This window comes from Nyctereutes procyonoides, unplaced genomic scaffold, assembly GCF_905146905.1.
Source record: "Nyctereutes procyonoides isolate TBG_1078 unplaced genomic scaffold, NYPRO_anot_genome, whole genome shotgun sequence".
NCBI lineage: Eukaryota > Metazoa > Chordata > Mammalia > Carnivora > Canidae > Nyctereutes > Nyctereutes procyonoides.
The window spans coordinates 18,503,253-18,520,337 of NW_026575146.1; positions in this window are offsets into that span (position 1 = coordinate 18,503,253).

Below are 17,085 nucleotides of genomic sequence, written 5' to 3' on the forward strand. Positions count from 1 at the left end.
TTGAGAAGCATAACATTATTTTGATTCATAATTATTTTGGGGTTTTATATTATTATAATCTCTAGAAGCCTTTAGAATCTTGGTTTAGCTCATGGTGATATGAGGTACTTTTAAAAAAATTTAAATTATTTGTGCTAGACACTTGATGGAATCATTCAATCTGGAAATTCTCATCCTTCCATTGTGAGAAATGTTTTTGTATTTTTCTTTGCCAATTTTCCACCATTTTCTTCAGCCTCTCTCTTTTGGCTCTCCTATTATGTAGATGTTGGACCTCTCTGGGTTTTTTCTTTTTAATTAATTAATTTTTAATAATTTATATTTTTCATTTTTAAATTTCTTATATGGACCTCTCTGTCTAATTGTTTTATATATTTTTGTCCTATTTCCTTTCACTTTTTCTTTCAGTTTTACTTTATAGGAATTGCTTCAACTCATCTTACATTTAATAAATTTTAAAAATATATAATAATTTTAATTCCTAAGAGCTATTTTTTATTCTTGAAATTTCTCTTTTCTAAAGCAGCTTATTTTTATTTCAGTGATATATAGTATTGTTTTTGTCTCTCTGAGCATATACATATATTTTGAATTTTCTCCTACTTCCTATCTCTTCTCCTTTTCTCCAGTTTCTTTTCTTGATCTGTTTCTTTTTATTCTCTTTATTGTTAAAATTTTTCCTCCAGTGGCTGGTGATCTTTAGATATCTGTCACATGTAGGAACATACCTGTAAAAAGTATATTAGGAGCTGTGTCTACTTGGGTGAAGTTGTTATCTGGTGGGCATCATTATGGGGTAATTAGACAGGACTTGGCTATTTTGTTGTGGATGGCCAAATGCCATTATCCTGAGGAATTTCTCCAGAGCTAGTTACTTTCCCCAAAGAAGAATTTTCTGCTATTCAGACCGCCAGTATAAACCTGGATGATCATGGGTTCTGAGGACACATAAAGCTGGGAGCCTCACCATCCAGTACAATGACTTTCATGCAAGTCCTCTCATTTTCAGTCCATTAAAATTACTTCTCAATTGTCTCTGTATCTAACATCTTGAGTCCAGAAGACCTCTAGCTCCAGCCTAACTTCTTTTTTAAAACTTTTAAAAAATATTTTATTTATTTATTCATGAGAAGACACACACAGAGAGAGGCAGAGACATGGCAGAGGGAGAAGCAGGCTCCAGGCAGGGAGCCCAATGTGAGACTTGATCCTGGGTCTCCAGGATCATGCTCTGAGCTGAGCTGAAGGTAAATGCTCAACCGCTGAGCTACCCAGACGTCCCTCCAGCCTAACTTCTCCAAGAGTACATGTCTTGTCTTCTGCTAGGGAAGAGGGAAAGGGAACAAAAGTTGCCTAGAAAAATGGCATTGGAGAGAGGGTCTGGGGGTCTAACCACTCCTCACATAGGCTTCTGTTCCACCGGCTCTTTCCAGTCTCAGGCCTCACTTCCTCCTTCCCTTCCCTTAGTGTCTACATTTTCTGTTGTACTTGTAGCTTGTTTACTGATGGTTTCCTTCTCCCCAGGCATCCAGCCTTTTATTTTCTCTACTCTGCTGAATTGGTTATCACTCTTTTATCTACTTTCCATCTTCCAAAATAGCCTTTTTAATCTTTCATGTGTTTTCAGTGTTTCCTCTGTGCAAACTTTCATTTTAACTATTTGAACTACTTAGAACCTAGGTTGTACAGACTGTTTTTTGTTAAATCTTCACTCTGGCTGTGGGCTTGCTCAGCACTTGTGAATACCTTGTGTGGCCCAAGCTCCCCATGAGAATGAGTTTCAGGTGGTAGGAGAGGAATGGAAGATTGCAAACTACCTCCTGGTACCTGTCTTCCTCAGTGCACTACAGGCTGGGGATGACACCACAAAGAGGCAGTGTTTTCTGCTCTCTCTCTCTCTCTCTCTCTCTCTCTATATATATATATATATATATATATATATATATATATATATATATATATTTTAAAGCTAAAGTAAGAAAACATTCTCAATCATTCAAATGACTATGAATCAAGATCTCTGGACTAGAAATGGGATGGTTATATGAGCCCATGCTTTCCTTCTCTCCTGAGACCTAGGAGGTACATCTTTCACCAGCCCAAGGCTAGTCAGCACCCCTGAACCCCTCCCTGGGCTGATTTTCACTGACTATTGGATGGCCCATAGCTGCTTCCAGCTCAAAATAAACTAATTTAATAGAAGTATCTTCAATCCTCATGTCTTCTCCAGCCGACCTATTTTTCACACCAGGAGTCAATTCAGACTATATCTTCCTCATTCTCTAAATGCCGGTAGATAGTCAATAAATCCCTGTTCTGAGGTCAATAATGTCTTTTCCCCTCACTCCTCCACCACTTCTATTCATGTCTACTTGGAACTTCAAAATATGGCCTTATTTGGAAATAAGGTCTTTGCCAAAGAGTTGGTTAAATTAAGATGAGTTTATCCTGTATCAGGGTGGGCTCTAATCCCATGACTGGTGTCCTTATAAGAGATATTTAGAGAAACACAGAAACACATGGAGGGAAGAAGACCATGTGATGACAGAGGCAGGGATTGGAGTGACCCTGCCATATGCTCAGGAATACCAAGGATTGCCAGCCACCACCACCAATTAGAAGAGACAGGGGAGGATTCTTCTCTGAGAGCCTTCAGAGTGAGCATGGCCTTGCTGACACTTTGACTTTGGACTTCTGGTCCCCATAACTGTGACAGCATAAGTTTTGATAATTTTAGCTACCCAGTTTGAGGTACTTTGTTACAGCAGCCTTAGGAAAATGATACCATCTCATTGATTCTATTTCTTCAATTCCCCTTCTATTGATCCCGTTACAGGCCAAGCATAAAGACCTCAGTTAAAGCCCTAAAATTCCTAAGCTGGATTACTGCAATGGAAATTTGTTTATGTATTCCAAAGTTGTTCTTGCTGTATCCTCCCATGTAGATACACTGCCCTCTTAGTCTGTGGATTTTCTGATGTTTTGGTGCTCTCAATACTGGCCCTCTTGAGTGTAAGCTATCAGTAGTGGTCATGTACAGCAACTTTTATAAATCCAGATGATTGCCAGATAGACTCAGGCATCGGGGACCAGTGTGGAACCCTGAACCATCATTGGAGCTCCTATTGTCACCATTACCAATGGAAATGGAAGGTTCTTGACTAGTCATGTTTAATATTCTTTCTCTTTATGACATCTTAGGACCTTGTGATCTTAAATATGCCCCATAGCAACCTTTGGGGTGTATATCTGACAAATAGCACATAAGTCACATCTGCTGGAGTAGGATTGAAGGAGCCGGAAGCTCCAGAGCACGTGTCAGGGATAGATGGTGAAGTTCTTAGCAACTCTGCACATCTTGCCTCATCTGCCAAAGGAAGAGAGTTAAACCCAGTGATCTCTGCACACCCTCCAAGCTCCAACCTCAGATGAACATAATAACAAGAGTGGATGAGAATCACAGCCATGTTTATTGAGGCCCCAAAAGAACCCCCGGATGATCACATTTAGCCCTGCGGCTCTATGCTGTCCCAGCAGGTAGTAATAATTCCAGATATTTGGCAGCCAGTGTAAGGTTGCCGAAATTGCTCTGTGAGTGAAAGTAGATCCTTTCAGGAATCTAAAATGCCTATCCTGTGAAGAATGAAGATATACCTTCAGTCTTTCATTGTCTAACTTAGGTAATAACTGTCATATCCAACATTAACCAAGTGACTACTATGGATGAGTAGTGCACTAAGGGATTCACTGCCCTTCTGAAAGTTAATCCTTATCAGAATTTGTCATTCATACAACACATAGTTTTAGCCTTTTTTTCCTCTTTTTTTGGCACGAGAAATACAAGAGTAAACAAATAACACTCAGTCTCTCATCTCCCGATGCATTGTAATGATTATCCCCACTTTATAGAGGAGAAAACTGAGGTGTAGCAAGGTTTTATAACCTGCCTGAGATGATATTACCAGTAAAGGGCAGAGACAAGACTAAACTCGTCTGAAATAGAGGCACCTAATTGCCTAGCAGAAGTTTTGAGTGCCCAACTTCCTTACTCAACAAGAGAATTGGCAAAATGTTTCTGGGTCACAGGTATCAGTGGCTAACATTAATGACCAACATTCAGGCAACTTTCCAGTATTTTCATAGGTTTTCAATACGCTTCCAATATAGGAGGTACAGCTATTCCTGTTTAGATTTAGGGGACAGAGATGGGGCGCCTAGGTGGCTCAGTAGGCTGAGTATCTGCCTTCGGCCACTGTCATGATCCCAGAGTCCCAGGATCAAGCCCCATGTTGGGCTCCTCGTTCAGCGGAGAGTCTGTTTCTCCCTCCGCCTTTCCCAGGTCTCATGTTCTCTCTCTCTCTCTTAAATAAATAAATAAATAAATAAATAAATAAATAAATAAATAAATATTTAGGGGATGGAGATTTCGAGGATACCATGCAAGATAGGGCTAAAGTCCATGCTTTCTCTGCCCTTACACATAACTTCATTTTCCCCAATTTTCACTCCTCGTAGGCTCCTGCTCGATGACTATGGCCTAGAGTGATGTAGGCAGCATGTTCTCTGCAGATTGTTCCCTCTCTGGTGAGGTGAGAGGGACTGCACATTCAGACATAGCATGTGCATCTGAACTCATAGCAGAGTACTGGAGGGAAAATACAATTACTTTGTGTGTCAAGGCAACAATGTGTTGGAATTGCTAAAGGAATTATAATTATGTTTGCTTGTTTCCCCAGAATCAAGCAGAAAGTGAAGGCAGCTTTGGTGAGTACACGTTATTCTTCTTCATTTTTTATGGCACAAAATGTACACTGGAAATAGCCATAGTAACCATTTTTTTTTGATAACCTTACTTTGTCCTCATTGGAAGCATTAAAATTTATGAATAGTGTTAATGGAAATCTTTTAGTGTAACTCTGTAGGTGCCGTGTTTTTAACCTTTTACCCCATCACTGTGGGGTGGGGGGCAGGTGCGGAATTCATCCTGCACAGCTTTCACAAGAAGTACATTTCACATGAACATGAATTTCCCATTTGGTGTCTCTTGCCCCCACATTTTTACTCCACCCCTGTTGGCCAGTGTTGCATTAACAGCATTAGGATTTTTATTTTCCTGATCTAAGGGCAGAAGAATTGGGCCCATTATATCTGGTAATTTATCAAACAGTTTCTCTATCACAAAGAACATTTTTTTCCTCTCTCTGGGTTTCTGGCAGCTCATCTCACCCTGCCAGGGGGAGATTGAACACTTTAATCTTTTGAAGAGTTCACATCAGAAGATTTCACCACATGCCTCTAAGATTTCACCTCATGAGAAATTCCCCTTCAAATCTGTGGTTTTGCCTCTTCCCAGGACCTTTTGAATTCCGTAATGGTGTCATGTGTTGGCTGTGGAGTTTGCTCGCTTTGAAGCAAATACAGATGCTTTTACTAGTCTCTTTTGAAAGAAAAAGGTTGGTGATGATGTTGGGAGGAGGGGTTGGAAATCCTTCAACAGCCAGAAGATGATCTTTGGATAATTCGAGATGCACCATGGGGCATTGCTAATACCCCACCTCCTGAGGCTGGAGTAAATATTAACGCTCTGATGGCTGGTGTCTGGGATAAATACTTGTGGTAGAGTAGCAGGCTCATCTGCCCTCAGCAACACTCCTTGAGAGCATGAGAAGCTTCCTCCCAACTCTGGCTGCACATTAGCACCAGCTGAGGAATTGCGGGGGAATACCAGCACCTAGGGCCCTCCTCACCTGGCCAACTAAATCAGAACTCCTGATTTGGGGGCGAGGAACCGCAGACTTTGAGAGCTTCTTAAGTGATTCTAGCATGCATCTCACGCTCATTCTGGGCCCCGTTGCGGGGAGAGAGCTCTGGAGGGAAGTGCAAGGCTTAATCATCCCCTCTGTCCATCCGCACCAGCTGCCCTGCTCTTTCCCCTTTGTATCTCAAACCTGCGGGAAGCAGCTGCCTAGAACAATGATGGAGTGGGTGGCCAAGGGCTCCCTTGGGCGCGGTGAGTCCACTTTATGCAATGCCCAGGCTCTTACCCAGAGCCGGACAGTGTCAAAGCAACCGAGGAGCTTGGGGGGCTTGGGGAGCATGCTTTGCATGCATCATCTTTAAGAGGAGAGTCCTAAGTAAACATTCTTAGGCTTTTCCCCACATTTCCAGCAATGGATCTTCTGTCCCAGGTCTGCCTTCCTTGGGCATTCCAAAGAACATTCCTATTCTGTGCAGTTCTTTTTCAGTCGGATCTGGGAGGACCTCTCCATGGCGGTAGTGACCTCCAGGGCCAGAGGCACCTGCCCTGGGCTTGCTGGTTCCTTGGGGGAAGCCCCAGTGCCCCGATTCTCTGGCCAAAGTGCAAAGGAACTATGCTCCAAACAGAAAGCAAAGGCCAGATAAAGAGGGGAGGAGGCAGATTTTCAACTTTGTAGCACTGGTGCTCCTCAATGAAATAAAGACAATTTATTAAAGTGGAAAAAAAATCAGGAAACTCAGTAGCTTTGATTAGACTATTTGTTGGTCTTGTGTTACATAGATTATTCCCAGGATTTGTGTAAATTTAAATGAGCATGAAATGAAGAACTTCATGAGACAGGAGAGGGCTCCTGGATGCTGCACTCATCCATCTTCGTTTTATCCTGGGTCTTCCCGGCACCGCCCTCTCGACCACACATTCCCTTAGTGATTCATCTTAAAAAAAAAAAAAAAAAAAAATAATATATATATATATATATATATATATATCAAACAACAAAACTGTATAGTTAAGTATAGGCACCGACGGGGAATATACACCTGTGTGCCTTGAAAATTCATCCTTAGTGTTTTAATGTTACAGAAGTAGAGTATGGTTATCAAAGTCCAGTTAGCACATGTTAAGTAACAACAACAACAACAAAACCGCACCATCCCACCATCCAATTAAACATCCCTGTTGATTTTTTTCTCTTCCTCTGCCCCTTCCAACAAAAATGGGATTTTATCATGGCTATTTTGCAACCTGATTTTTTAAAAAATGATTTTATTTATTTATTCATGAGAGACACACAGAGAGAGGCAGAGACATAGGCAGAGGGAGAATGAGGTTCCCTGCGGGGATCCTGATGTGGAAGTTGATCCCAGGACCCCAGGATCAGAACCTGAGTGGAGGCACATCCTGCCTACAGGAAGGCAGATGCTCAACCACTGAGCCCCCCAGGCATCCCTGCAACCTGCTTTTATTTTTCACTGAGGATATACACATATTTCGATGTGTTATTTAATATTTCTTGAAGGTTGCATAGTATTCCATAATGTGGTTGTACTTTAATTCATTTAAGTGATGTCTACACATGGATATTTAAGTTGTGTCTAATTTTTTTCTCTATTTCATCTATAAAATTCTGCAATAAAGTTTATTTATTCAGAGACACCCAATGAGGTACTGAAAATGCTTTCTGAAGCTGCAGGAGGAATAAAAGCCCTGACCATAGCGCTTGTGGATGTGCTGAGGTGTGTTGTGCCTGCTGCTCCTCCACCTGGACCAGTTTCAAGCTACAGGCATGCTGGCCTTGAACGTGCTGCTGGAAGATGTGAGGGATGAGTGGACGGTTCACTCAAGCCCGCATGAGTTGGCTCCGGCTCAACTGGGATCTAATATTTTAGCGTGAATCCCTGAAAGTGGAATTTCTGGGTCAAAGGGTATGAACACTGGAGAAAATTTTTATCTGTTCTTGTCGAGCTATCCTACAGAAAGATCAAAATTTATACCCCCATCAGGAGCAGATGGGTGGGTTCAGAAGCTTCTGATTTCCCAAGGGCCCCATCCATCCTAAGTTTGAAGGACTACTTCTGCAGGTAGTGAGATGTCCGCCTCTAGTGGGGGGGCTCTTTTCATACTGGTAAGCTGGTCAACCAAGCTCTTGGCCACACATTCAAATATAAAAGGCAGGGCTGGCCTGAATCTTCGAGATGTCTCTTTTAACTCTGAGGTTTTAGGAGTTAAGCAAAAAAACAACAAATGAGATGCCAGGAGTACCAAGCACATGTGATGGAAGGGTTTGGAGGAAGGAGACTGGGTGTGTAGAAGCCTTCACAGCAGGGAGGCTTGTTCCACAAGAAAAAGTATTAGCTGGCGGTTGAGTTGATGGGTCTTCATCAATAGGTTTTTGATCATGGAAGCTGGGATACTTGGCTCAGTGGCCTACTGGATGAACGAGGGAGGCACGTGTTTGTCTGGAGAGGGAAGGCCATGTTTGTCTGGAGAATGCTCTCCAGGGCAGCCCATGCCCACCACCCGAGGCCTCCCATCAGAGGCAATTCTTCAGAAAAGGATCCTGCCCATAGTTCTAGGCAGTTTTTCTCAGCCGACCCCCATCTGACTACCATCACTTGTCTCCCTCTTTCACCTTAGGGGTTTAAAAAATCCAAATTGCAATTCACGTCTCCACTACTGAACCAAGAGAATGTCCGGTGGGCAGAAGTATGTGGTACCAGTGAGATCTACAGCTCTGGTTCCTTGCCAGGGATCAGAGGTTCCACAGCTTGCTCGAGTTTGTACAACCCAAATATCAGTTAGGATGAAGGTTTATATTCTGTGTAGAGAGCTGTCCCAAGAATTTATCGATGTTTGCGGCATCTAATTACTCTATAGCCAGAGTAAGGCAGGAGGAGAATCTTCTATCTTTCCTGTTGACCTTTGAAAAGTAGCATCCTGTGACTTTCTCCATAAAGCCCCTGACCTTCAAGCAGCTAAATCTTCAAATTTTCCACAAATTATTGCACTTTTCCCACCAATGTTTTTTTACGTAATGGCATGGGTGTTTGCTTTTGCCACTAGGAGGGGAACTGGGGGAGGGTAAGTGACTGTCTGGAGGGCGAGGCCCTCCCTGCACAGCACCTTCTCCCTGCCTGGGACTCAGCAGCTCACTGGGGATGCCTTCAAATGAGACAGGAAACATTTTAGGGTAAGAAATGGTCTTAAAAAACCATTCTCACGCCAGATGAAATCTCAGATCTTGTGATTTTGTTTGTCTTTTCCCTTCTCGGCTGTTTTCCTTTGAAGTCTGAGACTCCTTTCTTTGTGCAAGTGTAGTCGTGACTGGTGAATTGTGGTTTATTTTAAGACAAGAAAAGAAGCAGAGTAAAGACACGCCTATTGTCATCCATTAGTAAAATTCGAGCCTGCACAGCCTTGTCCAGACACGCAGAGGAGCATGCTGTGCTCGAGGATGCTCGGGCTGGGGTCCCTTGCCCTGCTGGATGGGGTTGGAGGGCCCTTGCTCAAGCACCGTGATGACAATGCAGGTTTGGGTGTTTGCATTCTCCTTTCCTTCCCAGGCCTGCTAGTTGCCCCTGCCTTAGTTCAGAGCTCTATTCTTTTGGGTCTGAAGGATTATAGTCGACTCCTTATTCATTTTCTTTAGAATCTGTCTCTCTGAGCAATCTTTTCTGCATACCACAGCCAGAAAAAGGCTGGAAAGTCAAATCAACCCTATTACTTCCCTGTCTAAAATTTTCAATGGCTTCTTATTTCCTACAGGATAAATTCTCAGTGCATTACGTAACACTTACAGTATTTCTTAGTTAACCACCATCTCGCCCTCCAGCCTTATCTCCCAGCTCTGTCTCTGGATCACTCATGGCCTCTAAAGTGATGCATTTACCAAGGCACATCGCATGGCCAAGACCGAGAGCAAAGCCTGTGTCTGCCAAGAAGTCTTTGTTGGAATGCCACCCGAGGGAACACTTCCTGCTTAGAATTAGATTTCTTCTCATTTGTATCATTCATAGATTTTTAGGATCGATGGGGGCTTTAGCTATCTTTGTCCAATCTTCCGGCACTATAGAGGAGGGAACTAAAGTTCAGGGATGAAGTGAATTACCCAAAGCCACCAATAATGACAAGAACAGCTGCCACTTATTGACTACTTTTCTATATGCTTGGCCAAGTGGTGAAAGCATCGCAGTGAATTATCTCAATATCCTTACTCAATTACAGAGAACTTGAGGCCCAGAGAGATTCAGTAACTCCTTTCATCCCTGGTTGGGCCAGCACAGGCCCGGCTCCCACCCAGTTGCCCAGTGCCGACACCTGCCCTGGCTCTGCCCTCCCATGATGCACGTCACAGGCTGCTTAGTTATATTTGTGGGTGCACCTATTGGTCCAGCTCTACTTGTAAGCTTCTGGGTAGCAGGGCCCTTACCTTACAAGCCTTTGGACTCCACATTACAGATTCTCCACAAATATTTTGTGCTCCCTCCATTGTTGTCCATCTGGAGAAGTTGAATAGCTTGCTAATGCTCTAGAAGCCCCCAGACCTTCTCTCCCATGCTGCCTTGCATGCTGCCCTTTTCCCTCACAGACGTGATTTCACTTATGTCTCTAGTGTCTACCTCCGTCTGAACATCTGGCACTTGCTATCCTTGTCACACTCACCACGGTGCTGTGCTGGGGTCCTGCTGACACAACCAATATGAAACCCTGTCCTTTGCTGAGCACAGGAGTTCCATGGCCCAAAAGTGTTCCATTCATCACCCTGCCCATATCCCCTAACAGTAAAATGGCCTCGTGCTAGTCAGTCCTAAATCAGTGCATTTGAGATAAATACATGAGTTTCATCTTCTAGTAAGAGCATGCGATGGATAGAACCAAGAAGCATCTACCTGCCCTCCAGGATGGGGCAGGCTGGGTGAAGGAGCTGGGCCCAGGGCACTTGCCCTGTGCTCAGTGCCAGCACGGTGAGAAGCTGTATGCACACATTGTATCCTCTCACCCTCATTGTACCTCTATGGCATAGATATTTTTATTTCCACTGAATAAATGAGGAAATTGGTGCTTTAAAGATCCATATCTCACCCTGGGTCACACTTTGAGGCAGGACCAGGTTTTTAACTCACCTTTGGCTCTGAAATCCGTGTTTCCCTCCCACACAAGGCTTTGTTGATGTATACACTGTAAGAAGGGCAACATCACAAATCTCCCACAGGCATGGACTTGTGTATGGTAATCCTTCTGTACTGATGGGGTCAGAGGGCTGTGGGCTGGGCAGGTTTGGGGAGCCTTGTGTTACTTATGATGAAATGATCCCTAGACTTCCAGTTGACCAGACAAGAATGGAATGCTCACCAGGATCCGGGGTGGGGTCGATCAGGACAAGTCATGTCAAATTAGCTCCATTCATCTTGGGAAAGGAGGTAGTATTATCAGATATAGAGGCCAAACTGAGAAATGACAGAAACACCATATAACTAGAACTATATTCCTAGAATAACCTTGCAGATACATGAAGAAGTAGATTGGTGATGACTTCTAGAACTTTCTATAATTGGACTGTAACTGAAATTGACTAATAGACTGAAGAGATATTGATGAACAGAGTGAAATATTGGGGGCAGTTTATTCTTAACGATTTGTCATTTTCAACACTTTTTGAAAAGATTTTATTTATTTATTTGAGAAAAAGAGAGAGAACAAGCCAGGAAAGAAGCAGAGGTAGAGAGAGAGAATCTCAAGCAGGCTCCCTGCTGAGCTCAGAGCCTGTCCCAGGGTTCCATCTCATGGCCCTGAGATTGTGACCTGAGCTGAAGTCAGGAGTCGGATGCTTAACCAACTGAGCCACCCAAGCATACCTGTTGTTTTCAACACTTTAATCAATAGCTTGGAGGAAATACCAGAGGATATGCCTGGTCTCTGGTGGCTGTAGGAGTTGGCACTTTCCATACTCCCTCCCCCTTGGATATCTCTCCTTTTGGAGGACCCTTGTTATTTTGGCCACTGGCTTTTTGTCAATTTCTTCTATGAAGTATTTATCCTTTTTCCTGTTCTTTAGAGATAACCCAGGTTCTCAAAATTCTTTCTTGGGCATCCTTATCTCTCCTCATTGAGAGACCATCTGTTCCCATGGATTCACTTTGCGTCTTTCAAAATGGCAGTTCATGACTTTCAGACCCAGCTGAAGTTGGTTGTCTCTTCTTTACCATCCCACATGTGCTTTGTACCAAGCCCAAACTCAACCCATGTTCTTCCCCTACAAACCTGGTCCTTCTCCTTCAGTCAATGGATGGAGCTCCTTTTTACCATTTGTCCTTGCCAAAAATTCCCACCGAGGTCTCTGATTTCATTCTATATTTCCTCACAGTCAGTTACAGCATCTGTTGTTTCTAAATGTCCTAAATATGCCCATCCTTCGCCGTCTCCATTGCTGTCACTGCCATTCCTGCTTGCATCATGCCTCAGTGAGACTATGGAAAGTTTCCTAAGTTAGGACCCTGTAACTGCTGTTCTGTATTGGTCTTTCTCCCTTAATAACATACTGAGGGGTGTAGCCAGAGCAGTCCTGTAAAAGTGCCAACATGCTCAGGGCACTGGCCTGATTACATCAAGTCAGCTGTTTCTGTACCTCTTGCCCCCAGTTTCCGACAGAACTTACTCTGTCGGTATGCTCTACATCAGCTTACTCTTCAGCCTCATCCCTCAGGACTCCAGGACCCTGGACACAACAATTCAGGAAGGAAATTTTATTTACTTCTAGGATAGGGCACACTTTCTCTTATTTTTGGGACGTTGTACATGCAGTTCCTTTTTCCTGGAATATTCCTTCCTCCACTGGCATAGGGAGTTCCCACTCAACATTTTCTTTCTCATCTTAGATTTCCTTTCCTTCAAAAACCTTCTCTGATGCTCCAAGCTTGAGTTAGCTGTTCTTTTTAATGTGCTCACCCGGCTATCACTTATATAGAGGTAGAATGACCTAGAAAAGGGGTATCCAAAGAAAGATGGGAAAAAAATTATCCTATGGGCTGAAATGCTCAAGGGATATACTGAGATTTGGCCATGTTTGATGTGTTTTGTTAATAAATAAGATAAATGACATAAATCTGGTGGGGAAATCCTCCTGTTATAATCTTTCCATGGGTAAAGATAATGCATTCCCCAGAGACCTTCATCATGTTCCTAGACAATCCTCACATGGTCTTTTTGGCTGATTGTACACCTTTCACACTCCCCAATGTTCTCCTTGCTTAATTAGACAGATTTCTACTAAAGCAAGTGAGTACTTAACCCAGCACTTAATTGCTCTGCTATACATAACAGTTTATCCTTTTGTGACATGCCCACAACTTTGATTCCCACAACTTTCCTATTATTTTTTGTTGATGTTTAATTGCCTGAATTACAAGGGATATGAACCTGGAATTTGGGGAGAAAATGAAAAATAATTTAAGAAAAGATTGCTAGTAAAACTGACAGCCTATTTATCAATGCCAATTCTATTGCCTACTCGTGGCTGGTAGGTGAAGAACTCCATGAATCACATTTATAACTTATGGCTGGCATTTGAAGCAGTGAGGTTTCATGTCTTTAATTTGTGAAAATATTACTAGGTTATTGCCTATTTTCTTCTTGAGATATTCTTTTGAATCTTGCAGTCTGTTCATTAGTCTGCTTGGATAACATTTAAAAACACATGTAAATAAAATCATACTGCATTGACTCACATACTAGTTGTAAACATCTTGTAATAACTGGAACAACAACACTAGCACATTGTAGGCTCCCAATGTTTATTGAATTAAAGTGAATGATGTTCAAATTTTTATTTATTTTAACTTCAGAGCACTCTTTTTTTTTGTTTTTTGTTTGCACATATAACTACAAAAAGCAAATTATAAATTTGCTTTTTGTAGTTTAGAGAATTTCATTTCAATGTATAGTAACTGTTTGCTTTATATTATGACAATGTTCATATAGATATTGACCTGAAAAATATAAAATCATATATTAGGAAAATGATGTTGAAAATTTAAAGAGAAAAGCCATTTCCTCCAATTCAGCCAGTTGACTCCTGAGAGTGGATTTTTAATTCTTTACCTTATCAATTTTATGTCTCACCTGAGTCTTAAATAATCATAGAGGAAACACACTGTACTGGTTTATTAAGACATAAATAACTATTCTCTGGGTAGGAAAAACACAGTAAAATGTAATATTCCACTGTTAAAGAGGTGGTAAAGAAGTTAATAGTACAGAATGGAACATGGGAAAGCTACTTTATAAAGACTAGTACTAAAGACAGTAGATCTGGGAAAGTCTTGATGGGCTGGCCCAGAAAAATACATGTCTGAACCAAGATACCCATGTATGGCAAAATAATGCCACAAACAAACAGTATTTACATGCCTTATGCTTTTTGCTCACTTACAGAAACATCAATTTTTTTATATGGGTACAATGTGTAATTTAAAACCTTAAAAAGTATAGTAGACCTTGAATGATGTGAGGGTTGGAGGCACTGACCCCCACACAGGTGAAAATCCACACATAACTTTGGACCCCCAAACTTCACTCATAGCCTACTGTTGGCAAGAGGCCCTACCAAAAACATAGTCAATTAACACATATTTTGTATAAGTTTTACATACTGTATTTTTATAATAAAGTAAGCTAGATAAGAGGAAATGTCATCAAGAAAGTAATAAGAAACAGAAAATATATTTATAGTATTGTATTTCTTGAAAAAAGATTCACATAAGTGAACCCATGCAGTTCAAACTTAGACAGTTCAAGGGTCAACTGTAGTTCTGACTTCACGTAAAGAAGAAGAAATCAACCTCGAATTTAAGGACAAAACTGTTATTTTGCCTATAAGGCCCAAGTGTCTCAAATGTTTTGTGGATTTGTGACAAGCATTAATAACTTGATATTTGCATTACTACAAATGTTTTGTTAAATAGGCATGGGCCCTTTCATTAAACTTTTTACCAAATTTGGAGATTTTTTTGATCATTAATTTTTTCCATTATTTACTCCTGCCCCATTCTCTCTCCTCTCCTGTGATTCTTATATGTATAGTATTTATTTGTGCTATTGTCCAATAATTTCTGAGGGTTTGTTCATGTTCTTTCAATTATTTTTCCCATTTCTTCTGAGTGAGAAATTTCTATTTATCTATCATCAAGTTCACTGAGTCTTCTGCTACTTCTAACATTATTAAGCCATGCCCAGAAAAATTTCAACTTAGTTGTGTTTTCAGCTCTAGAATTTGCATTTTTTAAATTTTTTTATTTATTTATGATAGTCACAGAGAGAGGGAGAGAGGCAGAGACACAGGCAGAGGGAGAAGCAGGCTCCATGCACCGGGAGCCTGATGTGGGATTCGATCCCGGGTCTCCAGGATCGCGCCCTGGGCCAAAGGCAGGCGCTAAACCGCTGTGCCACCCAGGGATCCCCTAGAATTTGCATTTTTAAGAGCTTGTTGTTTTAAAAGTTGTTTTAGATTCACAGAAAAATTGAGGGGAAGACAGAATGATTTGTCATATGCCCGTTTTCCCTACACACATGCACGCCTATCCCCTTACTAACATCCCCCATAGCATACAATTCACTTAGTGTTGCACATTCTATGGGTTTGAACAAATGTATAATGGCACGTGTTCATCATTCTGGTGTCATATGGAGCATTTTCACTGTCCTCTGTGACCTACCTATACATCCCTCCCCTACCCCCTTTAGTGACCGGTATCTGTCATAGTTTTATCTTTTCCAGAGTCTCATAGAGTTGGAATCATACAATATATAGTCTTTCCAGTCTGGCTTCTTTCACTTAATAATATCCATTTAACTGTCCTCCATGTCTTTTCATGGCTTGATTATTTCTTTGTCAGGACCACAGTTTATTTCTCACCCACTTACTAAAGGACACTTTGCTTGCTTCTAAATCTTGGCAATGATGGAAAAAGCTATTATAAGTACTTGTGTGCAGGTTTTTTGGTGGAATTTACATTTTACAGTTCTATTTATCTCCTGAAATTACTCATTTATTAATTTATAATAAAAGTACTTCCCTTTGCATCCCTGAATACTTCTGTGATAACTGCTTTAAAATTTTGTCTGCTAATAGCCACATCTAGGTCATCTGGGGGTGATTGTTTTACTGATTTTTCTCTTTAATTTTCCTATTTCTTCATATGTCCACTGATTTTTAATTGAATTTCAGACATAAGACTGTTACAGAGAGCATGGGTTCTGTTCTATTCCTCTGAAGAGTATTGATTTTCATTCTTGTAGCAATTAACTTGTCTGGATTCAAACTCCAAATTCTGTCTTCCCATAGAGGGCAGAAGCTAAAATTCTTGCTTTATTATTTAAGGTTTCAGCTGCTGTTTTCTTAGGGGGATCACTGAGTTTTCTGTGCACACGTAGTTTGGGAGTCAGAGTTCAGCCCTCTGCATCTCTTTCCCTCCCACAATTTCCTCTCCTACTTGCAGCTGCTCTGCCATCTGTCTTCTCCATCCTCCAACACTGTTTGCAGGGAGAGCTTCCTGCTGCACGAGATGCATGGAGTGGGGTGTATCCTTGGTCAAGGAGCGGCAAACAAACTAATCTTCTTATTGGTCTTTTCATCTTTTCAGGGTAGACTCCATTCCAGTAAATGCCCTTTGTTGGTCATTTAAAAACTTAAATGACACATAAACCTAAAATTGGTCTTTTAAAAACTGTCCATATTTTCTTTTTTTTAAAGATTTTATTCATGAGAGACACAGAGAGAAAGGCAGAGACATAGGCAGAGGAAGAAGAAGGCTCCGCACAGGAAGCCTGATGCAGGACTCAATCCTAGGACCCTGGGATCATGCCCTGAGCCAAAGGCAGACAGATGCTCAACCACTAAGCCATCCAGGTGCCCCCAAAACTATCCATATTTTCTAACTTTTTTCTGCAACAGGGTAATCTGACCATGCAAATCCTCCATTGCTTCCTTTTTGTTAAGTTTTGATGACTATGAATGATTCTGTAAATTGCCTAGATATGTTGGTGATTGGTCAGTGTTAATAATGTGACTTGTTTTATACAGAGAACTAACAGAAGTCAAGTCTTAGAGTGGAGAGGAGCTGGGATGCAAACTGACTGATCTGGCATTTTTAAAAATAGGGCCTTTTTAAAAAAGATTTTATTTATTTATTTGAGAAAGAGAGAGAGAATAAGCAGGAGGAGTGGCAGAGGAAGAGGGAAAGCAGGCTCCCCACTGAGTAGGGAGCCTGACTCAGGGCTTGATCCCAGGACTCTAGATCATGACCTGAGCCAAAGATAGATGCCTAACCAAC